This window comes from Triturus cristatus, chromosome 8 (genome assembly GCF_964204655.1).
Source record: "Triturus cristatus chromosome 8, aTriCri1.1, whole genome shotgun sequence".
Classification (NCBI taxonomy): Eukaryota; Metazoa; Chordata; class Amphibia; order Caudata; family Salamandridae; genus Triturus; species Triturus cristatus.
In genome coordinates, this window is record NC_140591.1 from 243,542,090 (window position 1) to 243,568,110 (window position 26,021).

Sequence of the window (26,021 nt, forward strand, 5' to 3'; positions counted from 1 at the left end):
CTCGCTCCCAACTATATCTGGTTTCATTTGTGGCAGGAGCTATAGTGGTAAATACTGTAGTATAGAGAATGCATATGTTGCACCTGGATTGAGGGGTATTAATCAGACAGGTGAGGATCCCTTGTGCACTCTGGTTCATCTGATGGGCAGAGCACTGTGTCTGCAATGTGTTTCAGCCTATACTGCCAGAAAACATCTAGACTAGAAATAACACCAAGTGCCTGAAAGTGCAGCATCTGAGGAAACTTGCCTTCGGGATGCAATTGTTTCATTTTGGTTGAACATAATCTGGTCAATTTAGACCATGCATTTTTTCCCTGGTCACCTAGTTAGAATAGTTGTTTAGAAGCACAATTTCAGGTGAGTGTAAAAATATTTTTTCAGAGCATCTGATTTTTCCTTATCACACCCACACCAGTCAGGCCACAGTATTTGTCTGTTTGGTGGGATGTGTCAACTGTTGTGGGCAATCACAGTTATTTATCTGCCATATCAGTTGAGACACAAGGAACCTTAAAGTGCTAAACACTGCCTGAGACAGTGATATTGGAATATTAATCAACAAAAAAAGAGATCGATGAAGTTTAAACATCTTTATCAGGGCAATATTCCCTGCCATTGACAAGGGTGTGGGATGAGTGGGAATATGTCATATTTAGCCCAATTAATCTGTAGACTCAATAGCACCCCAAAATGGATCATCTACCTATTGTAAACAAGCAGACTCAAACTGTTATTAGACTTTTTGGGTCTCATCAATGAGGTGCAGGTTGTGTCCAAGGCACAGTGAGCTATGGGACCTAATACTACTGGACATACTTGTTGCACTCAGAGCATCACAGAGAAAAACAAAACATTGATGGGCAGAATTGATGAATTAAGCCCAGCCACACATAATTACTTTAGAATGCTTCAAGTGCCTTGTCCTTTTGCCCAATGTGTGACTACAGAGAGCAACCATATGCAAATCATCTTTGGTCCTGCTCCTATATGAATTGATCTGCCTAAACGGTCAGGCTTTGACCCTTCTGAACAGGAAAACAACTTACTTGCATACTTACTTATGCCTAGTACCCCTCCTGGGGAATAAGACATCAATCAAGACTTTCCAGCCATCTGCGTCCTGGGCTTTTCTTTTAATCTGAGTCCAGGTGTAACCAACTACTCGCAGTCAGCCTCAAGGCCCTGATACCAGGTGTTTCTTGACCTTCTTCTTTTCCTTTTCCCTTGAAGGGCTTTCCTTTGTGGTGTTTTATGCAGGCTTGCAGAGGGTGTGACCTTTTCAACCCAAGAATCATTTCATGATTTCTTCATGAGCCGGGAGTTGGAAAGTCTGCTGGTATAGATCGCCACTGCTGGTGATGTTTGGCCAGCAGATTTGGAAGATTTTCTTTGGACAGGAGTTGATGAAGGTCTGAACTTTGTTGGTGGTGGTCACTGTTGTCCTCTAACTTGCAGCTCTATACAGAAGAACAGATTTTATGTTAGTGTTAAAAAGTCTAATGTTAATTCGCAACGTTAGGTCCTTGGAGTGCCAGATCTTCTTTAACTGAATGAAGACAGCTCTTGCCTTGACATTAGCATCTGTGCTGCTCTGATTGTCTATGACACTGTCCAGGCAGGTGATGGTGTCAACCTCTTCCAGGGCATCACCTGCAAAAGTGACTGCAGTTGTGCTGGCTGTGTTAGCCTTTAGGATCTTGGTTTTCCCCCTGTGGATGTTGAGGCCAAGTTGTGTTGATGTGGCTGCCACTTTGTTGGTCTTCTCTTGCATCTGCTGATGGAATAGGGTGAGTAGGCCAGGTCATCTGCAAAGTCCAGGTCGTCGAGCTGTGTCCAAGATGTCTAATGGATCCCATTTCTACTCCTTTCTGTAGATGTCTTCATGATCCAGTCTATGAACAGTAGGAAAAGAAAAGGCATGTGCAAACAACTCTGGCGGACTTCGATCCTCACTTTGAAGGCTTCTGGGAATTATCTTTCATGGACTATCTTGCATGTCATTCCCTCATGAAAGTTCCTGATGATTCTTACGAGTTTATCTGGCACTCCGTGGTGGGGGGGGAGTTTCCAAAGGGTCTCTCTGTCCATGCTGTTGAATGCCTTCTCATAGTTAATGAAGTTGACATAAAAGGGGGAGTTTCATCCCATTTACTGCTTAATGATGTTGCACAATGTTGCAATATGGTCTGTGCATGCTCTGTCTTTGCAAAAGCCAGCTTGCTGGTCTCACAACTGTTCACGACTTGTTCCTTCATTCTGAATGTGTCTGTTGAGCACTTTGCCTGGGGTTGATAGAAGAGTTATCCCAATGTAGTTTGGGCAGTTACTCAAGTCACCTTTCTTGGGGATCTTGAACAGATATCCCTACTGATGACATATTTTCCTCTTCCCACATCCATCCAAACATGGGGTAGTGCATGTCTACTCATGTTGCAATGCTTGTCTTCAGTGCCCCTGCAGAAATGCTTTCAAGTCCTGCTGCCTTCCCATTTCTCAGACATTTGATGGCTTGCCATATTTCTTCCTTTGTTAGTCTGCTGCAGTCGATTGCGGCATGGGCTGGTAATGTTATGTTGTTATGATACATACATTTGGTATAGGACACGGATCACTCCCGAAGGAGTGTCTCTGCGCTTTGCTGTTCATGACAGGGGCTGACTTATTAGAATATCCACATTTTGAACAGCTTCTTGAACATTGCAAAATCAGAACAGGTACATATGTGGAGAGGCTGTTTGTTCCAGTGGAATGGGGAAAAGTAAGAGAAGGATCTGCCATCATACCTGGAGGTGCGAATGTGTGGAATGTTAAGAAGGGCTTTATTTGTGGACCTTAGCAGTCTGGTAGGCTGATAGTGATGAAGTCTGGAGTGCAGCTGGGTGGGAAGGGACTTATTTAGTGCATTATGGGTTAGGCAACATTGCTTAAAGATTACCTGTTTCCTGTTGGGAAGCCAGTGCAAGGTCTTTAGAATAGCGGCAACTGAGGAATGGAAGGGCAAGTTACAAATTCGCCTGTATTCTGCACAATTTGCTTGTGCTTGTGCTTTACCAAATATTATTATCTTAGTTTTCTCACTGTTTAGTTGGAGACAGTTGTTGATCATCTAGTCTGTGATTGTTCTTAAGCAGCTTGCAAACTGAGATCTCACTGTTCTGGATCTGACCCAAAAGAAATAAGAAGTTGGGTATTGTCACTATATGTGGTAGAGGTGCTACAGAGATGTTAAAGGGTGTTGGGCTCAGGCAGAAACCCAGTGAGACTCTTTCATTGATAGGCATAGATCTTGATTTGAAGGAGTCCCAGCAGATAGTTTGGGTTTGACTGTCAATGTAGCGCACTGTTGTATATTCCTGCCTCACATATTCTGCGGATGAGGATTGAGTGTGGGACCATATCAAAGGGTGGGGAAAGCTCCAGTAGTACCAACATGACCGGAGTATTTGCTTCTTGTGATAGTCTAATGATTTGAGTGACTGCCACTTGTGCGGTCTCTGTGATATGTAACACTCTGAAACCCGACTGGGAGAGGTCTAAGATCTTCTGTCCTTTTGGAAAGGTTGCCTGCTGTTTATTGAAGTTGCTTTCTAAAGGTTTTCCTAGCAGAGAAATTGGTCGATAGTTGGAGCGGATCTCCGGGGTGGTAGAGGGCTTCCTAACAATTGGAGATACTAGGGTGCACTTCCACTCAGTCAGAAGTTTTACTGAGGTTATGGAAAGATTAAAGAGTACTGTTATAGATGGTGCGATGGAATTGGCTACACATGAGGTTATCCTGGGGGGACAAAGATCGAGAGGGGAGCCAGATTTGGCTGAAGCGAACATCTTCTGCACCTGCTCTCGAGAGTATGATTCAACATTTCCCAGCACATTAGCAGTGTTCGGAGGCGGTTGGTTTATATCGAGTTCCTTCTCAGGCAGGTTCCTGGTTGATGGAAAATTCCTATAGATTATATTAATTTTATCATCAAAAAATCTGTCAAAAACCCACATAGTTTTTGAGAGGCAAGGATAGTGCGGGCACAGGCTCAACACTTTGCAAACTTACTCAGGGTTTTGTAAAGTTCTATTGTGGTGTTCCCAGATTGATCAATTGTAGCTGTTATATTGGAGTTACGAGCTACTTTGAGCTGATTGTAAAAATTGTTCAGCAGTGATCTATAAAAGCTTTTTTATCAGTAGGAGATTTAGTGGTACACCATCTTTGTTTGAGCCATTTACACTTTGATTTTTCTAAGGGTAATTTATCTGCATACCAGGGGGCTTGGTGTCTAGAGAAGGTAGCTGAGGATTTTTCGAAAGGGGCAATTTGGTCGAACGTCAGTATAAGAGAATTGTGGTAAGTGACCAAAGTCGTATTGATGTCAGTTTGTGGAGTGATGAATATAATCATGTAGATCTAGGACAAGGAGGCAGAGAAGACCATCTTTCAAGAGCGCCTTGATCTACTTGCCTCTTTGCTGGGCTTGGTGGATGCTCTAATATGGGGGATGTGAAATGTAATCGTATAATGGTCTAACCATGTAATAGGCAAACGGGATTCATTTGTCACTTCCACATTAGTCAAAATAAGGTCATGGGTATGTCCTGCTTTATGTGTAGGTCCTGCCACTTTGTGTTTGAGACCCAAAGTTTCCATGTCTGCTAAGAATCGTCTCCATGAAAATGAATGCCCCCTAGAAGTAAGAATTTTCTGAGGTGCGATATAGTCGGTTAATGACTGGCTAAAGTTTTTCTTCACACCAGGAAGGCAATAAACCAACTCTCCCTCCATCATTTGGTGGCGGAGATTTAAATTTTAAAATTCAAATCTCAACCTAATTGGAGAGTAGAGTGTCTACCTTTTTTACTTGAAGAAAGTCATGGAAGGAGATGGCCACACCTCCTTCAGGCCTCCCCTATCTGTCGAGTTTAACCAAAGAAAAGTCTTTAAGTATAGCTAGTGGAATGCAAGGGAGTGCTGTGGTGTTCAGCAAGGTCCAAGTGAAAAAGCATATCTTAGGGGAGAGGGTAGTGATGAGATCCCATATTTCTACTGAGTGTTTGGCCATGGATCTAATATTGCAGCATAATTCCTCTATCTCAAGGGAGAGACGGTTTGCGAAGGAGGAAGAGGAGCTAGTATCCTGGTTGGAAACCTCCAAATGAGTTGTCTTAGCTAAATTGGCGGAGATGGGAGGGAGAGCCAAGGTCTTTATAGTCCCAGCTGACAAGGGAGTGACAGAACAGGAAAATCTGCACTTCTTACAAGAGGTGGGACCCTCTAAAGTGGGGAAGCGCTGACTACAGTACGAAGAAGGGCTGTTGATATTAGTGAGGTTGGCGCGTATTTGACGTAACTCTGAGAAGGACTTCAGTGCAATGAGGAGTGCAATGATGCTGAGATGGCTAGCTTAAACAGGAACTGAAAGTAGAAAACTGAAAAAAGGCAGGGGTCCTAGCATCAGGTATCATTCAGGCATGGACAGGCAAAGACTGGCTTACCTGTGGCGCACCCGCTGTGCCCATCTGTGCATTGCCTTGGTTTAAGTATTCTCCTGGTGAAGACACATCACGTCTAGACCGCCGACCTGTCAAAATGGTGGCAGTCTGGTGGCATCCCGCAGGAAGTTCATCAACTTCCTGGTTCAGCAGTTCTCCAAAGTGCTCCACCCAACTTTGTTGTTAGCCTTTGTTACCCAGGATTGTCTTCCCAGCTTTGCCTTTAACATGTCGTTCTGGCTTGCTGTAATGTCCTGAGAGTTTCCTTTTTATATCGTAGAGTTCTTTCAAGTTTCCCTGGCTTGCTGCTTCCTGGGATTTGGTGGCAAAACCATTGATGAATCTTCGCTTGTCTGCTCTTAAGCTTCTCTTTGCTTCCTTGTTGGGTTTGGTGTATTCTTCTTGACAGTTTGCTTTCTCTGCTCTTGCTCAGCTGGTGTTGACTGCATGATTCTTTTCCTTTCTCACTTGGATTTTTCACCGAGTCCCTGTGGAAAATCCAATCTTTATGCTAGTGTTTCTTGGGACAGAGTACCTCCTGGCAGGTTGATGTCACTGTTTCTTTGATCTTCTCCTACTGACTTTCTATTGGGTCTCAGTCATCCTCTAGTTCTTGCAGGCTTTGGAACTTGCTACTGAGGGAGCCTGAGTTTTCACTCTCTTTCTGTGCATCTTTGAGGAAGTTGGATATCGCTGGCGTTGTTTTGTCGGTTCTATCCATGCTTTCTTCAGTTTTAGATTAGCCTGGCTATGACAACGTGATGGTCTGACACTGCATCCGCTCCTCTCATCACTCTCACACCCTGCAAGGACCTCTGGAACTTCTTATCAATGCAGACATGGTCAATCTGATTCTCTGTTGAATGGTCTGGTGACACCCACATTGCCTTCTGCATTCTTTTGTGTGGGAATACACTACTGCCTGTCATAGACTCGTCAGGGTACAGAGATCTGCGAAAATTTCACCATTCTCACTCATGTCGTCAAGGCCATAGTCGCCCATGACGTCTTTGTACCCAGTGTTGTAACTTCCAATCTTGGCATTGAGTTGCCCCATCAGTATGGTGATGTCTCTTTCAAAGCATTTCTCCAGGATGGATTTGTGTCTGTTGTAAAACACTTATTTTTCCTATTCTTTGCTGTCATTTGCAGGCACACAGCCCTCCATAACATTCATGTTGATCTTCTTTTTCTTTGTGCAGAATGTAGGTGTGATGATTCTAGGACCATGGACTTCCCTTTCAATCAAAGCTCTGTTGGCTGCTGATGTTAGCATCAGTGCTACTTCCTGAGTTTTGGGGCATTTTTGTGTCTAGAATACAGCAGCATTCCTCCTGGAGCCAGTATTTTCTGTCTGGACATGTGTCCATTTGGTTTTGCTGATGCCAAGCAGGGCAAGCTTCTATTTTATCCTCTCATCTGCTTTCCTCATACATGGTTCTCACGTTCCATGTCCTGATGGTGATGGTCCATGGTTGAAAGCAGTTGGATCGTCTTTCTCACTCCCAAGGATCTCTGATTTTATCCCCAAGGTATGATGGCTCTCTGTGAAGGAGAATCCTCTCTCCCCAAGGCCGGGATATCTTTTGGTCATTTTTTTGCATTTCTGAACATAGGATTGTTTACATGGTGGAGTAGCTGGCCCCATGCATAACCCTCCTCCTTTCGCAGCTGAGTTTAGGACTAGCCAGACGGATTTAAGAGGAAAACAAGCTACTCCAATAAGCTTAAATCCGGTTCTATATTGGCAGTTAGTGATTCTGCAGATGTAGGTAGAACAAACCAAAGTTACTAATTTAATTAATTTCTGCTCTTTGAACCCATATTTTATTGCACCATCTCCGTAAACAACTGGCAGCCTGTTCCCATCCACTATATTGAAGCATTTTCTGCTACAGCCCTTGTACTGAGTTTCACCTTTTGAGATTGTTTTGCTCTTGCATAACGTTAGAGCGTTATTACTCTAGTGCGTTTTCAGTTCAATCTATTTTATCAGATGTTACAGTTCAGTATGTTATACGTCTTTCATCTCTCATTGATTTGATACAGCTTTTATCAAATCATTTTTTCCAAGACCGAAATAAATGGAATACAGTTTAGCTTGTTAGTATGTTAGGATGAACTGTCAGAGGAGTTCATCTCTTATTGTAGCTTTAAACTACAGAAGCTTCTTTCATTTGCGCTTTCCCATTTTTATTTTAGTTTATGTTCATTTTAATCTTTTGTACATTAACTTGGACCATATTTAGATTGTGTTCCATGTCTACTTTCCATGCTTCATATGCACTTGTGAAAAACCTTATAACTGAATTTTACAGTACAAAAATATCTATTCCATTTTCCATTTTAATCAGCATTAAATATACATAAACTTTCAAGAACACTTTACCCGTATTATGTATCAGCTGCGTTGTCGAGACAGAGAAATCTTAAAATTAGCTTAATGCACAAAACGCTGGATTACACAATGAAGAGAAGTCACAATCACCACCTGCTAGTCATCTCTCTGTAGAGCCTGCAGTGTGGATGAAAAAGCGTTACTGAATAGCCAAGCACAATTACTCTGTGCTAAGTGAGTAGCACCATGCTAAATTTCAGCATTCACCAAGGCAGTGCAGGGCACTTTGCATGTTTGCCAATCCAGTCCATGAGTACAATGCGACCTAAGGCACCAAGAGGCTTAGCCCCAAGAGGATGCATTGCAGGGCATGCTTTAGTGATGCCTGCCTATGCCTACATAGACACATCTCCTGTTCTGAACTTTCTAGTGCCAAATAACAGCGCTGCATACTTCAGTAGCTGATAAGTCTTCACCGCTAGCTGACTTGGACCTGGAACCTCCAGCATACTTGCAGAGTTTCCTGAAGGATAGAGAACTTTTGCAGCCCAATCCTGGCTGCATGCCTAAGTAACTCCCCTACACTCTAACTGACATTGTGTCAAGCAAGTTGGCCTGTTTGGGACTGTGACCTACTGGGTCCTTTTTGGCAGCATTCCAGAGTAGGGTATGCAGGGCAAAATCATGCACAATTACTTTCAGGCATGTTTGCGCTCATCGAAGAACATATTCATGAGTGAGGTTGCGTCGCGCTTGCACCACGCAATGTCGTGCATGTGCACGCAAGCCAAAAATGCTATTTATGAAGCAACGCAAAGCCACCTTGCGTGCCCCTTAGTGGTTTCATAACTCCAGAGTTAAGCAACGCAGTGCAAATCTCTGCGTTGCGTTAGTCTGCACCTTGGAGACGTTCCATGGGTGTTGTATAGGTGTTCCCACGCAACATTCATGGATTTGAACACATTCCCAGATTTACCAAAAGTATCAGATGTGGGAATGCACCAAAGTGCTATGCCTTACCAGGTGAGGCCTAATGAGGAGCAACATCTTTGTTTTGCCTTGTTACATCCTCTTGCTATGTGTGTTCCATTTTGCAGTACATATAGAGAGAGAAAAATGCCTCGGGGATTGTTTTTGTGCAGGAAGGTGCTCCTTCCTGCACAAAAACAATCCTCGTTACAACGCAGGCACCCTTGCACCATTGTGCAAGGGTGTCTACATTGGCAATATGCAGCCTAAACGGTACCAGCACAGGGACAAAGGCAGGAATGTGCCGTATTATTTTAAATATGCCCACATTCCTGCCCTATCCCTGTCACGCATTGCAGCACGGTGACTTGCTGCACTGCGTTGCATGACTTTGCCATAAATATGGCCCTTAGCTTTAATGGGAGTGGGGCCTAAATAGGCAACCACTATGTGATTTGTAGAAATATGGAATCAATGACTAATCAACCAGGGGGCCGAGATGCAATGATCCCTGCACTGAGACTAGTGTCGGCACACAGTTCAAAAACATGTAAATACAAGCTATGTAAAAGTGCACAAGTAATGATATCCTGGTATGGACATTCATCAGGGAGATAAATACAGCCTATCACAAATTGAGCTAAGTAGAATAAGCCATACCAATATCCTCATAATCTGGTGTTTAGTGGGTCTTTTCGCCTCTGTTAAATATTGACAGGTTTGAACAACCGAAATTTATTTCAGATAAAATCCAAAAGTGCGCTCATTATTAGTCCTAAATGTATAACACTGGAGTAATCGGAGTAATTGCCGAAATTCCGAGTATGTTTTGAGGAGGCATTACTGATAATTATGCATTTACTCTTGCTAGCATAATTAAGAGTAAAGTATAGAATAAAATCCTACTGCAAAAGCACTTTTGGCGAGCGTGAGTGGGTGCTCGTGCTCGCTATTCATGTTCTTATGCATTGCTATTCATGTTCTTATGCATTTAGCACTGTTTCTTAGAGCAAAATGCATCCTTGTGTGCATTTTGGACGTAAGGCTGCATTTTACGCTAAGAAAATCGTGCTAAACGCTAGTAGAAAATTGGTGGAAAATCTTACCCCAAGAGCAAAGTTAGCGGCTGCTCGCTATTTGTGTTCTGTTGCATTTAGTGCTATTTGTTTATTGCAAAATGCATCCTCGCGTTCATTTTTGACGCAAGCGGGCATTTTTGTGCAATGAAATATAGCTTAAAGCAGAATTACTCATCTCACATAAATCAAGCATAATCTTGCGGAATTCTTCGGTAAATAAACTTGAGTTGCTACATGAAATTACATGAGTTACTCCCACCCATAGTCATTATCACTCCTTGTAAATATTGGGTGTGAAAAACATTGGACCGATAACTTTCCTGAACTGTGAGCTGGTTATACAGGAACGTGGCTATCCAGCAGTAAGTGTTTCATGTCTCTGTTGAACTTTCCATATGAATGCTTGGTAGGAAGCCCAGATAACTCATGTATTAAATCATGCAGGGCAGTCTGTAGAAAATGTGATGTAAGATAATGAAGATTAGAAGGTGTAGGGATCACATGTGTCCAATAAAAGTAGGCAGTATATTTTCCGAGTGCTTGGTCTGGTGAAGCACAAACTCAGGGTTTTTAAGGTATCAAAGTGGTTGCGTTCATTCATGCAATGGTGTCGTTTTTAGGTCTCACCTGGCGAACGCAGCGCGAAGCGCTGCTGTCGCCAGCGAGATCTATTGTTGCTGACTTGCCTCGGAAGTGGGACAGGAGATGGGCACGCGCAGGCTTTTGGCGGATTGGAGCCTGTGTACGCGCTTACAGCCACGCGGCGTGCATATCTCCTGTTCCCCTTCCCCCGCAAGCCAGCATGCAGTTTCACTTTCGCTTGCTTTATTATTCTGATTAAAGTGCAGGTTGGGAAGAGGGCCGGGGGCGTCTCATGGCCAGAGGGAAAGCAGGCTTCAGCGCCTGGAAGCTGGCACTGCTGTGCCTCACGCGCACGCCCTGGTGCCTTTTCGGTCACCGGAAGGTCTCTCCTACCCGCCTGGACACGCAGAAGCAGTACTAGCGTAGGAACTTGTAATGGGACATGAGAAATCCATGCCAAACAATTCACCTTTCAGACAACCACGAAAACCCGCCCAAAACATAGAAATGCCCAAAATGACGAGATAACGCTTCCAATACACAGCGGTCGGGCGCCTCTTTAAGGATACGTGTCTGTTTGTGGGCGTGACACCCGAGCAGGGGTGTCCCCTGTAGATCTGCGTGTGCCTGTGTTCACCTGTTGGGGTGTTGAAGATCGCGGGTGTGTTGAATGGTAGCGGCAGTCGTAGTCGATAACCTTTCAAGTATTGCCCGGCGGTAATCGCCTCTTATACCATTCGATGCTAAACCAATAAAGAGGCAGGCGCCGGAGACTGGAAGGCAGGAAACAAAGTTTTATTCCGTCGGAGTGGAACACATCAGATCAGACAGCGAGGTATCGTCACGAGGTGCTCTAACTGCATCTCTGAGGCCTGGCCTCTTATACACAGGTTTATGACTTTATTGCAGGTTTATCATACATGGAACATCCTCAGAATCCCCACTTCAAGCTCGTTCCCACACATATCTACAGTGGAAGTCCCCACCCCACCCACAGTAGGAGATGGCTATCACACAGCTGGACATTCCGCCAATTCCCGGGGGTGTGTGCGACCGGTCGGGTCTCAGGGGGTGGGGGGCCTTGATCTACTGTAATCCCTTTGATGTGGGGTGTTTCCCTTACAGTAGGGGCAATAAACTGCATCCGCAGGGCTAGGTGATGGCCTGGGATTGGTTCGGACAATGGGGCGCAGAGGAAGGGGGTTATCAAAGAGATGCATGACCATGTATGGGATGTCGGTCAGGCGTGGGATGTGGTTCCATGGCAGGGTCGCGCAGAAGGAGAGGGTTTATGGCCCGTGTATGAGAGAGCGGGGGTGGCCGGCGCGTGGGGGAATGCTTGCAGCGCCAGGGGGACGCGCTGGCGATCGGCAATGGGCAGGGAGAGACCAAGGTGCCTAAAATGGCTGCCGTGCGCTTTCCTGTGTGTCGCGCTGGGGAGAGACAAGATGGCGCAGATAATGTTCAGTTCGCAAGCTAAATTTCCACAGTCCTCCCTTTTAACATATCTCGCCAGCTTGTTTAGTTCGGATCTATCCCCATAATACTATGAACTTCCACCTCATACAAAGCTTTCATTCGCTCCGCTTCAAAGTTCAAAGTCTTAGGGCAGATGCAGTTCATAAAAAGCGAACATAAAGGTGGCAGACACTGAATCCCCAAGCAACATCCACATAGTATCACAATTGGTATTAGGATAAATGAAAACAGCCTCCATCCCCAACTTCTAATAGTGTCCCAAAACCAACTTCCCAGTGACCATTCTTCTTGCTCCTGATGAACCTCTGCGGAAAGTCTGTGGAGGTGTTCAATTGCTTTGTAGACTGAGGGTGAGTTATCCGGTACGTAGGTACAACAGCTGGACCCAATGATGCGGCATGCTCCTCCACGATCAGCCAGAACCACATCTAGAACGAGGCGGTTCTGAAGAGCCACCAGGCGGACGGCCTGAAGCTCGGCGGTGTTGTTGGCGAGGATGCCAGCCGTAATGTTCATCGCCGTTTCGACTGCCTGGGTTAAGTGGCGGATGGCACGGCTGTTTGCCATTGGACCCCAGAGTGGAACAAGACCTTTTACTGCGTCCATGAACTGTGCTCCGGTGGAGTCGGCTTGCGCAATGTCTTTGGCACGTTTCTGTCGGTGATAGTTTCCTGGAGCCACATATGTCGGAGGAAGGACAAAAGCGATGTAGCAGGTGCCTCCCCAACCTTTCGGGAGCCAGGTGTAGGCCTTAGTACCACAGACGAAGTACATATTCGGGGAGGCAACAAAGGAGGGTGGATCAACTGAGTCCAATGTTCGGGTGATGAGGCAGGAGCTGTGGCCCACCAGCTGCGCCCCCAGGCCTTCGAGGCACACAAATCCAGTGATGTTGATGATGGATAGGGCCACTGTTAGGGTGGCGGCCGTTCGTTTCCGGAGGTAAGAGAAGGTGGGTCTGGCTGGGTTGTTGAACACCTGCATTTCAACTCGTTCTTTGGCAGGGATGTCCATGTGAAAGGAAGTGTTTGATCTCAGAGGACAGAAGGGGGCAGAAGTTCTTCCAGTTTTGTTCAGCCAGAACCCATGGTAGAAGTGTGACACAGTTCTGCCGGAAGTGGCATTGTCCTTGTAGCTTTCTTGCAGGAAGATTAGCCAGGCGAGGCAGGAACCATGGACAGAAAAAGGTGAAGGGATGAAAGGGATAGAGTGTCCAGTGGCATGTGGTAGCAATCCACAGATCCAGCAATTAGTGGCATTGGCGGCAAGATTGTGTTGGTGGAGCAACTGCACAAAAGAGTTATTCCAGAACTCCTTACGCCTTTCTCGGAGTTGGGGTGAAAGTGAGATCAGATGGTGTTCTTTCATGGTGATAGGTTGAACGGTGGTCAGCAATGTCTTATGAGCGGGTGCGCTCTCCTCCATGATCCAGAAGGTGACCATGAGGAGAAGGCAAAAGAGAAGGGTAATAAAAAGTGCAATAGTCTTTGAGCTGTGCATTTTGTCAGTCTTTGGGTTTTTGTAGTGGATCTTCGGACGTCCGGTTGCTTCCATCATCTTATTTATTTATTTATTTGTGGGTTTATATAGCGCTAGAATCGACTCCAGCTGGAGTATCTCTGCGCTTTCTGGAGCCGGTAGAATCAGAGGAATAATAGGAGCTAGATCTCGTTTCTGAACAACACAGTCTTCAGGAATTTCCTGAAAGTGAGATGCTCTTTGCACTGTCTCAGATGAAGAGGAAGTCTATTCCATAGGGTAGGGCCTGCGATAGATAGCGCTTTACTACCGTGTCTAGATTTCTTTGCACGGGGAGTCACCAAAAGAAGACAGTTACTGGACCTAAGTGAGCGACTAGGAACATAAGGAACAAATTTGGGTGCTTCCATCATCTTCAAGGGACTCGGTAGCGGGCAGAACCACAGACTTTGTTTAGTTTCTCTCCTGGTGGCCTTTGAGGTGGCTAGGCAACCGCTCTTGAGATTTCAACTTAGTTTGTGGTCTGCTTAGCCGAAGTTCCCTCCTTTCGTCGTAGGTTATACCCTTCTTTGGATGGGACAGTGGGATCGGGATATTTCGTTAATTCAAGTGTCTCTGTATCCGGGCAGTGGCTCAGGGATGGTCGGTCTTTGTCCAGTAGTTCCTCTTGGGCGGTGATGTTGTCCGTGGTCGTCAGGGTCGATGATACCTTCTTGCAGTGGTGTGCATGCAGCCAATTGCGCTTCCCCTCCACTCGAAGAGCTGTTCGGGTGGTGATCAGGACTTGCAGAGGGCCCGTCCACCGGGGCTCCAGACTCTTGGTGCGCTGGAAGTTACGCACTAAGACAAAGTCACCCGGTTTGATGTCGTGCCCGGGGCCTCTGGAAACGTCGGGAATGGCTTGCAGCACCTGCTGATGGATAACAGACAACGTTTTAGTTAGGTTGTACAAATAGTCAGACATGAGGACATCCGGGACGTCGTGGATGGATGTTGGTTTCGGTGCAGTCCAAAGGTTCATGGGCCGCCCGAAGACGACCTCGTAGGGGGTTAAGTGGTGTTTGGTGGGGGTGGAACGCATTGATAGCAATGCTAGCGGGAGAGCGTCTGGCCATTTCAGTCCTGTGGTGGCAACTATTTTTGCTATCTTAAGCTTCAATGTGGCATTATGTCGCTCAACCAAGCCTGCAGATTGGGGATGGAAGACCGCATGGAATTTCTGTTTTACACCCAGCCCCTTTAAGATGAGTTGGATAACCTCGGCTACAAAGTGGGGGCCGTTGTCGCTCAACAAAATTCGACAAAGGCCGTACCGGGGGAAGAATTCTTTCAGTAGTACTTTTGCGGTAGTCATAGCGGTGTTGTCGCGGGTTGGGTAGGCTTCCACCCACTTGCTGAAGGCGCACACAACGACAAGTACGTACTTCAAACCTTGGCACCTTTCTAACTGGACGTAGTCCATTTGTAGGACTTCAAAGGGGTGATTGGGAACCCCAAACCCTCCCCGGGGTACAGCAGTTCCTTTCCCAGGGTTGTGTTGGAGGCAGACCAGGCATTGTTGGACCAGACGTTTGGCTGAGTCTGAGATTTTGTCGTTGTGCCAGACTTTGGAGATGAGTTCGATCATGGGAGCAGACCCTATGTGTGCGGGGGAGTGTGCCATGGTCAGCATGGGGATCAAGTATGAGTCAGGTAGCAAACATTTGTTTGAGTCTTTAGTTCGCCAGCAACCGTCATCGTCCTTCAATCCCACCCGGGCACATTCAGTTAATTTGTGTGGTGAGCTGGCTAATTGGATGTCCCTAATCGTTTCCCTAGCATCCTTCCATTTCTCAGTTTGTGACCTGGTTACGTACATACGGGTCGTGGACCTATTCTCGGCTGTGGTTCGGGCAGTAATGTCAGCTAGTGCATTTCCCTGTCCTATAATGTCTGTCACTTTCTTGTGTGCCTGGCATTTGATCACAGCCAGCCGTGTGGGGAGTTTGAGTTTGAGTTTGAAAGCACTTTTAAAGCGCACGTATACCGGCGGTTTCTTGGCGCTGTAGCTAGTGGGGACTGAGGTTTAAGAAACAGGGGGAAAGGACTGGGCATTCATTCGAAGGATTTTGTGAAAAGGTAGGTTTTAAGATTTTTACGGAATTGGGGATAGAGGGTGCTGGCACGAAGGTGAAGGGGGAGGGAGTTCCAAAGGGTTGGTGCTAGAAAGGCAAATTTGGAGCCGCCCCACTTTTTTCTCCGGAAGCGAGGGATGGTGAGGAGGGACTGAGAGGAAGAACGTAGGTCCCTGGAGGGGACATAGGGAACAATCTCAGAGGAGATGAAGGCAGGTGCCAGGTCCGATCGGGCCAGAAAAGTGATAGATGCGAGTTTAAATTGAATTCTGGCCCATACTGGGAGCCAGTGAAGAGATTTTAGAAGTGGGGTGGAGTGATGGAATTTGGGAAGGTTGAAGGCTAGGCGGGCCGCCTGGTTTTGAATCTGTTGTAGGCGGCGCAAACTGTATGCAGGGATGCCGGCATACAGGGCGTTCCCGTAATCCAGGCGGGACACCACCATGGCCAGGATAATAAGTTTAAGAGCGGAAAAAGTAAAGAAACGGGACACCTTGCGGATAGTACGTAGTGAAAGAAAAGAGGAAGATACCACAGAGCTAACCTGGGAGTGAAGGGTAAGTTGAGAATTGAGCTTAATGCCTAGAGTTTTGACAGAGGAGGAGGGGACAGGAGGGGGACCAAGAGAGGGAGGCCAGCAAAGGGGGGACCAGGGGCTGGAAGAGCCGCCCGTCAATACCAGCTCGGTTTTGTCCGGGTTAAGTTTGAGGTGATTATGGCTCATCCAGTCCCTGATGTGAAACATGACAGTGTGGAAGTTGAGGACAGAAGAAGGAGAGGAAAGATCAAAGACCAGCTGGAGGTCATCCGCGTAATTAAATACGGCGACCTCCATCTGTTGGAGAGAAAAAATAAGTGGGGCGATATATAGATTGAACAAAAGAGGGGAAAGAGATGAGCCTTGAGGAACCCCGCACTGGACTTTCTGGAAGTCCGCTGTGAAGTCACCCAGGCGAACAGCCTGGGTGCGGTCGCTCAGGAAGGAGGACAACCAGACCAGGGCAGTCCCATCGATCCCCGCCGCCCTGACACGGGAGAGTAAGATGTTGTGATCCACCGTGTCAAAGGCGGCTGAGAGGTCGAGGAGCACAAGGGCCTGGTGATGATTGGTGTCCATGCCCTCCCTGAGGGTGTCGAGGACCGACATGACCACAGACTCCGTGGAGTGTGCGGGGCGGAAACCAGCTTGGCGGGGGGCAAGGGCTCCATGTTTCTCCACAAAGGAGCTCAGAGCGCAGGTGACGTGGCGCTCGAGCACCTTAGCTAGAAATGGCAGAAGGGAGATGGGGCGGAAATTGGCAGGGACAGAGGGGTCTGCCCCAGGTTTTTTCAGGATGGGCACAATTACCGCAGACTTCATGGAACTAGGAACTATGCCTTGCGCGAGGGAGCTGTTGAGGAGGTGAATGGGGGGATCTGGACAGGAGACAAAGATGTGGCGGAGGATATGGGCAGGACAAGGATCTAGAGGGGAGCCAGATTTGATCAGAGGCACCAGTGAAGTCAAGTTTTCCCGAGTGATAGGGGGAAAGGTGGTTAGTTTGCCTTTGGGAGGGGGACATTGGGGATCAACAAAAGAGGGGGGGGGTGGGGGGATGTTGGCCTTGATGGTGATAATTTTCTGGGTGAAATAATTATTAAGAGAGAGACAGAGGTCATTTGACGGGGCAGGTTTAAGCGTAGTTCTGTCCGAGAATGCCAGATTGTGAACGATGGAAAAGATCTCCTTGGACTGGTTCTCCGCTGCTAAGATTTTGGAGGAAAAATAAGCTGTTTTGGCCTCCAGGATGTTTTGTTTGTACTGGTTAAGAATATTGATATATTCCAGTTTCAAAGTGGGGCAGTAATTTCTTCTCCACGCCCGCTCTGCGCGGCGAACAATAAGTTTGGTGGCTTTAAGTTCTTGGGTAAACCACCGGTTGGCGTCTTTGTCGCGTTTAGAGGTAATGCGTTTGAGCGGGGCAACGGAGTCGCAGCTGCGGGAGAGCCACTGGTCTATAGCATCAGCCTGGGAGACGGTGGTGAGGCCCTGAAGAGGCGGGAGAGAGCCAGCAAGGAGAGAGGAGAGATTCTCAAGGTTGACTCGGCCCCATGATCGGACCCAGATGTTTTTGGGTCGGGGGGGCATAGCAGGGGGGAGGATAGGAAGGAGAAATGAAATCAAATGATGGTCGGACCAAGTGCAAGGGGAGATAGATAAGGATTCCACAGGACAGTTTAGGGACCAGATTTGGTCAAGCTGGTGACCCTTGATGTGAGTGGGGGTGTGAACGTGGGGAGTGAAATTGAGGGAGTGGAGGGTTTCAGAGAAATCCTTAGATGACAGACATTCGGCAGGATCGGAAGGCCAAAAATTAAAGTCGCCAAGGAGCAGGATGGAGGAGTTGTTGATTGCAATGGTAGTCAGGACCTCCAAAAAATCTGGGAGAAACTGCACGGGGGACTGGGGAGGACGATAGGTAAGGAAACAGGTAAGAGGAGGGGAGGTGGACACCGTGCGGATCACCAAGAAATCGGTGGTGGCAATGTTAGGTAGAGGGAGAATTTGGAAAGGGAAGTCGGTGCGTGCGATGACTGCCACGCCGCCCCCGGCTCTGCCCGAAGGGCGGTCAGCCCTGAGGGCGTAGTAGGAGGCAGGAAGAGTGGATAGGAGTGCGGGGAGGGAGTCATCGCAGAACCAGGTCTCAGTTAGGAAAAGGAGATCAGGGGCCTGTAAGTCCAATAGGACCGAGAGTTCGTGCGAGTGGGCAACAGCAGAACGGGTGTTGAGGTAGAGGGCTGTGATGGTTTTAGGGTTTGGCGAAGGAGCAGCCCTACAGGACGTAGGCGGGGGGTCCAGAATAGGAGGGGGGTGAGAGGAAGAGAGGGAGGCAATACCGAGAGCAGAAATGCGAGAGCTGGTACTGGTCGTGATAGGCCAGGGGCCCTGGTAGCTGCGAAGTAGGTCCGGGCTATAGGTGATGGGTGGGGCAGAGTGTAAGGCCCCTAGTCCCGGCCAGTCGCGGACGGGCGCAGACGGGCTTGCCTTAGGCGCGCCTTCGGCGCGCAATCGTCGCGCCCGCTGCGCTCGTCCGCTGCGCTTCCTACCAAGACACATATTTATGGTCGTGAGGCGGGGAGTAGAAAGGGGCGTGGCCAACAGAGTGGGCGTGTCCGTGGCGCGCCTCGCGCTCGAGAGGGAGGAGGACTGCTTCGGTCAGGGCAGAGACTAGATCTCCATGCAGGATGGGTGTGCCATGGGAAGTCAAGAATCCCCTCTCCTTCCAAAGGAGCCCAAAGTGGTGAACTACCCCGAAGGCGTATTGGCTGTCTGTGTAAATGTTTGCGGTTGTCCCTGCTGCCAGGATGCATGCTCGTGTGAGAGCAATCAGTTCAGCCGCCTGTGCGGATCGCTGTGTGATGCGGGCTGTCTCAACAACTGTTCGGGCTGTGGTGACTGCATAGGCAGCGGAAGTGGTGCCATCGGGGAGCTTGATGCATGAGCCATCCACCCATAGTTCTCTGTCAGGGTCCGGGAAGGCAGTATCTCGGAGGTCAACCCCACTCTTGGTCTGTTCGTCGGTGAGAGTCACGCAGTCATGTATGGGGGGCGCATTGGGGTCAGTGTCAGGGAGAGGTAGTAGAGTGGCTGGATTCAGAGTGGTGCATCGTTTCAATGTGATGTGGGGTGCAAGCAGAGTCAGTTCATAGCCAGTCAGTCGTGCGCTAGTCAGGTGTTGAGTCTTGGTCTGGTTCAGGAGGGTGTCAACCGCATGGGGTACCAATACAGTGAGGGGGTTCGAGAGCACGATCCCCTCACTTTGCCGGATAGAGACAGCAGCGGCGGCTACTGCTCGAAGGCAGGCGGGCAATGCTCTGGCTACAGGGTCAAGAGTGGCAGAGAAGTAGGCACAAGGGCGTTGTTTAGGGCCTATGGACTGGGTTAGGAGTCGGACAGACAACACGCATCCCTCCCTTTCGTGGGTGTAGAGGGAGAAAGGTTTAGTGTAGTCTGGGGTTCCTAGGACTGGGGCCGAGCAGAGGGCGTCTCGTAATTCTTTGAAGGAGGATTGGCATTCGGGTGTCCAGGGGAGGGGGAAGGGGAAATCTTTAGCCAACAGGGAAAGCAGAGGTTTTACAATAAGACTGAAGTTTGGCAACCATTGTCGACAAAAGGAGGTGAGGCCTACTAGAGACCGCACTTGCTTCTGAGTTTTGGGGACAGGGGTTTCTAGGATGGTCTGAATTCGGTCAGGGGTAAGTTTCCTCCCATCCTTGGATAGGAGGTGGCCTAGGTAGGTCACTTGGGGTTGGCAGAACTGTAACTTCTTCCTGGAGACCTTGTGACCATTCTCCGCGAGGAAGTGGAGGAGGTGAAGGGTGGCCGTGACAGCAAGTGGGGTGGTGTCGGCCGCCAAAAGAATGTCATCGACGTACTGTATTAACACCACTTCATCGGGTAATTGGACTGTATCTAGTTGTCTCTTGAGGGCTTGGCTATAAATGCTGGGACTCTCAGTGTAGCCTTGGGGTGCCCTACAGAATCTGTACGACCGGGCTTTCAAAGTGAAGCCGAACAGGTAGCGGCTGTCTGGGTGGATGGGGATGGAGAGGAATGCGTTCTTGAGATCAATAACAGTAAAGGTGGTGGCAGTGGACGGAATTATGGTGAGGATGGTGGTGATGTCTGAGACCACGGGGTACTGAGGTATGACTACTTTGTTAACTTCTAGTAAGTCAACAATGAAGCGGCATGCTTTCTCATCTCCCTCGCCTTGCTTCTTTACAATGGGTAGGATAGGGCTGTTGCAAACATTACTGACTACTTCTTCTACTACTCCTGCATTGACTAGGGACTGGATGATTTCCACCAATGCCTTCTCACCTTCGGGCGATATTCGATACTGTGGAAGCTTTGGTAGCACTGCGTCCGGTCGGACGGTTATGTGTACTGGGTCGATCACCATGCGCCCTACATCTGAGTCGGTTTTAGCCCATAGATGTGAGGGTAACGTGTCGAGTAGGGACAGGTTAGCATCAGTTATAGAGAGCATACGTCGTGTGTGACAAGGTCTGAACAGATCTGGGTTATCGTGCAGGATGACTCGAACTCCGTCTGGGGAACATCTGATGGTAGCTCGGAAATGTTTTAGCAAATCGAGTCCCATAATAGCATCGGGGGCATCGGGGGTGTTGGAGGAGAGCAGAAAGGTCGTGTCAGTGGCGTTATCTTCTAAGTCAAAGGAGATTGGTGCTGATAAGGGGTTAGTGGAGGGCGTTCCATCGAAGCCTATTGAGGTTACGTGTGAGCCAGACAAGGGTGCCCTAGGAATCAGTCGTTTAGATAACGCACTACGTGTCGCCCCAGTATCTACCAGGAATGGAGACTTTGTGCCCAAGACCTTAGCAGTGACGTAAGGACCTTGCTGGTCAACACGGAGTTCGACTGGATCCCTCCCTTGCCCCTGGCGGTCCTATGCGAAGTCATGGGTGCTTTCGTAGTCGGACTGCTGACACTGGTTTTGTCGGGGGCGATCAAAGGTGTTTGGTCTGCCTGGCCTGTCGTTGATGGCGTCGTTCTTGTACCCTCGTCCCTGTCCTCTATTTCTGGGGTCATATGCTGTGTCTCTGGGGTCCCTATTTTTGTTCATTTCCAGAAGGACCGGGCACTGGGATTTCCAGTGTCCGAACCCTCTACAGAACGCACATTGGTTCCCATCTAAGTCTCTCCGTCCGTTGTAGGGTGCAGGTGTATGGTCTCTAGGGGGTAGCTTTCTAGAGGCGGTTGGTTGGTAATTCCCTTTTGGGGGTTCCCTTCCTATGGTCACCCCTTGCAACTGTGCTATCATTACCCTCTCCTTCAGTTCCTTTTTCTTCCTCTCTGATGCCCTATCGTTCTCATTCTTTTGGTTTTTGTAGTATTGGGCCATCTGGAGGATTGCTGCGGGTTTGGAGGCTGCCCAACTACTCTCGCTGGTCTGTAGCTTCTGGGAGACTTCTTGTGACAGACCCTTCACATAATTCTGGACAAAGAGGTGATGTCCGGTTGCGGTGGTCATGTCCTGGCCACTATAATCGGAAAACACGGTCTCGAATCGAGAGAAGTATTCAGACACATCCTCCTGGGGTTTCTGGCGACAAGCCGTCACTATCGACCAGTCTACCTTTCTTTCTGGGATTAGAGTCTTCAACTTCTGTACAATCTTGTCTGGGAGCTCCAATATGGCTTTCGGGGGTTTCTGTCCCGGTTCTCGCTGTTTGTCTATGGTATCAAGTTGTACCCAAGTATATCCGAACGGCTCAGCGTGGTCAACTTTCCGGATTTGCTTCCACACATCAGCCGGCAGACATAACCCGAAGTCGATATCTGCTAAGGTCATTATTGTTGAACCTAAGGCTGTACCTAGTTCGGTGTAGAAGGCAGTCGGGTTCTTTCTTAAGTCGGGTAGGGTTTTTCTAAAGGTCAAAATGTCTTGTCGGTCCCATGGCTGGTAGACCCAATTATATACGACCCTTCCCTTCGCATCTTGGTGGTTGATGTCGTCATGTGTTCCCTGACCTCGTGGGGGGACCCAGTAGGGGGCGGCCTCTTTGATGGGCATCATGGTATCAGCCCTTCCTGCCTGGGGCTTAGTCGCTATGGGGGTTTCTGCTTTGGTTGTCTGTCTGTGCTCTTTAAGGTGCCGGTAGACCTCGAGTGTACGAGTGAAGAGGTCCGTCACATCGCCCTCTCCTTCTTCCCCAATGTCTACCTTCCTATATAGGGCCGCTAAGCCTTCGGGACCTTTATCGTGGTACCTATCCTCATATGTATTCAGGGCGTGATAACAAAGTCATACGACAAAGTGTCGTCTGCGGTTGTCGGCATACGAGTTATACACGTCTGTTATATACTCCTCACTTTCCTTTCGCTCCACCAGTGTCCTTACTATCTTGTCGATTCCTGCTCGTTCATCCTTTGTTAGTCGATTCATTCTGGTGGGATCTTTCTTTCTCATCTCAGGGTCATCCAACGTTATGGCCAACGTTGTGTTCAGTACAAGAGGCTCGGCCGGCGTGGAGGCCGTGAGGACCGAGGCCCCTGTACTGCTTTCGCTTGTGTTTGGGGGTTGTGGGTGTTGCACTACCGGTTGGGAGGGTGCGTATGGATGGGGCATGTAAATGATCGGGGGACCTAATAGCAATTCGTCATTCGTTCGTTGCTTAGAAGACAACTCAGGGTAGAGCATAGAGGGGGTCCTAACAGGGTACTGGCCTGATGTTTCAGACTCCTGTCTTAGTTTAGCTTCCCTTCTCTCCTTTATTTCTTCTTCTAACTTTCTAGCGGCAAGGTGAGCTGCCTTTCGTAATTCCTTTTCTGCTTTTACTTCTTCCCTCTTTTTCCGTTGTGTTGCTTCTTTGCGCCACATGCCGACACTGTCAAGCATAGTAGGCGTCGTTTTATTACTACGCAGAGCTATTTCTAGCATTTCTATTTCATGGTCGTCGAAGGATCCCATCAGTGGCCACTGACTCTCGGGGTCCTTCTATGTATATTTATGCCATAGCTTGCTATAAGCTACGGCGACTAGTCCATATTTAGTGAACATGTCCTTATTAGGGGTGCCCTCCAGTGGAGCCGGGTGGTCCAACTCTAATAAGCGGTCCGGGCAGAACCAACTACCAATCAGTGGGGAGAAGATAGGCATGACGGGTTACAACGGGGACAAAAGTCAGCACTACCTATCTTTTCACTGCTTGCAAAGACTAGATAGAATATCTCTATTCCTCGTTATTTGTAAGCAGAGAATACCTCCAAAGAACCAATATCGAACAACTGGTGTTCGGACAATCAATCAATCAATGGGGAGATAAAGATAGGCACGACGGGTTACAATGGGGACAAAAGTCTGCGTTACCTACCCTTCACTATTTGCAAAGACTAGACAGAATATTTCTATTCTCCGTTATTTGCAAACAGAGAATATCTCAAAAGAGCACTATTCTTCAAAACGATCAATGTTCGGACAATCAATCAATGGGGAGATAAAGATAGGCACGACGGGTTACAATGGGGACAAAAGTCTGCGTTACCTACCCTTCACTATCTGCAAAGGAAGAGAGAGTATTTCTACTTTTCTCCGTTTGTAGTCAGCGAATATCTCAAAGAGAACAATCAATAAGCAATACTAGTATTTTCAATCAATCAATCAATCGTTTCGCAATTTGTCGTGTTTCACGACCTTACCCGCCTCCAGCGCCCGATCGTCCTCTACTCTCCGTATTTGCCGCGGCACTCCTGATGGTTCCCAGTCAGGACCGTAGATCACTCGAGACAGGTCTGCTCGGAACCAGTGAAGTTCGGATGATCGGCTGCCAGACGAGGGTCTATCGGGCAGGAGCTCTCCCGATCGTTGCAGTCGTTCACTCTGTCGTCGGGACCTCTCCCACTGGATCCACGTGTCGCTGATGGGCCCCATGCTTGGGACGCCAATTGTTAAATGGTAGCGGCAGTCGTAGTCGATAACCTTTCAAGTATTGCCCGGCGGTAATCGCCTCTTATACCATTCGATGCTAAACCAATAAAGAGGCAGGCGCCGGAGACTGGAAGGCAGGAAACAAAGTTTTATTCCGTCGGAGTGGAACACATCAGATCAGACAGCGAGGTATCGTCACGAGGTGCTCTAACTGCATCTCTGAGGCCTGGCCTCTTATACACAGGTTTATGACTTTATTGCAGGTTTATCATACATGGAACATCCTCAGAATCCCCACTTCAAGCTCGTTCCCACACATATCTACAGTGGAAGTCCCCACCCCACCCACAGTAGGAGATGGCTATCACACAGCTGGACATTCCGCCAATTCCCGGGGGTGTGTGCGACCGGTCGGGTCTCAGGGGGTGGGGGGCCTTGATCTACTGTAATCCCTTTGATGTGGGGTGTTTCCCTTACAGTAGGGGCAATAAACTGCATCCGCAGGGCTAGGTGATGGCCTGGGATCGGTTCGGACAATGGGGCGCAGAGGAAGGGGGTTATCAAAGAGATGCATGACCATGTATGGGATGTCGGTCAGGCGTGGGATGTGGTTCCATGGCAGGGTCGCGCAGAAGGAGAGGGTTTATGGCCCGTGTATGAGAGAGCGGGGGTGGCCGGCGCACGGGGGAATGCTTGCAGCGCCAGGGGGACGCGCTGGCTCCACAGGTGTGATTCCTGTCCGGGGACCTGTAGGCACCTCCAAGTTCTGTATCTTGTATATTGTGAGGGGTAGGTGTGCTCTGCTTGTGTTTTCTCGGCTGGGGGCGTGTCACTTCCGTCTATTACGTTTGTGACTGGGCCTGGCTCCTCCTGTGCTCCATTGGTTCTTGTGTGATTTACCAATCTGTTACACGCCTGTGGGTGTGGCACAGAGCCCTGGATGTGTCCTTTCACTCAAAGCGTGGGTGCCAGGTTTACAAGGGTGTGGGCGTGTTGCTGACCGTCTGTTTATTTATGTTTGCTGTTTTTATAGCGCAAGCTCGTTATTTTATTGGTAGGCGCAGGGAGATGAAGTGATTTGCCCAAAAACGCAGGATGTTGCCGAGGCTCGAATCCGGTTCCAACTATGGTAGCTCTGGCCATTACGCCACTTTCTCCCCTCTTTTGTTTATAACGTCCTGCGCTGTTTATATGCGCAGATTTAACAAAGTGATGTTTCCCATGTCAGCTTGTTGTGGTTTCTCCCACAACATATTTACTGCCCACGCTCAATATCCTGTACGCAGCAGTAGCACATGCAGTTTGTCCTTTCCTACAGGATATGCTCACGCTCATTAACGTACTCCTTTCCTACAGGGAACTCTCAGCTCGCACTCACAGGTATACTCAGGGCTTTAAGTGGGATGAAAAAACTGTGGGATGTCTCAAAGGGGCGTGGCCAATGCAATTAGGGCGTGGCTTAAAAACACTTAAGCTAAAAATCTGTGCTAAGCATAGTGTACCGCCCGACTTGTAGTTTGCTGTTTCTGTCCTTGCATCCAGATATGATACAACAACTAACATCATACCTACAACAAGTCAGAACTATTGGGTTTGTGAATGTTTGTTACTTGCATAAGATAAATAAGCAGCAATTATGGCTTGTATAAATTATTGAAAAAGCTCCCACTTAAAGCCCTGGTGACACCACAGCAATGCTCCTGAGTTTAAAAAAGACAAGGGAAATTCAGAGAGAATATAACTCTCTTTAAAGGATTTCCCTTCCCCCTACAACCTCACCTTGCATGACTTCATGCCATAACTTTTCCACTAGTGAGCAGTGTGAGCAGTGTACATGCATGTGCCTGCTGTCACCGCAGTCCGGAAAGAAACGGCCCGCCTGTCCCAGGGCACACAACAGAGCCCGATAGAGACCTGTTTCGAGGCCCCCTTTAAACAAGCATTTGCAATGCAATAGGTCTCGCATTTGTGAGTATTTGAGCTACTGGCATTGTAAAATGACAAACCTTTTATCTATGTGTTGGTTTTGAAAACAGATAAATAAAAGGCATTGGCATTTGCA

At 48.1% G+C, this 26,021-nt stretch overlaps 1 protein-coding gene across 1 annotated transcript in view; it reads right to left on the bottom strand.

Moving 5' to 3' along the window:
- TRPC6 (transient receptor potential cation channel subfamily C member 6) overlaps window positions 1–26,021 on the bottom strand; it is an 833,374-nt gene that overhangs the window by 606,206 nt on the left and 201,147 nt on the right. The gene's annotated exons all lie outside the window — the stretch shown is intronic.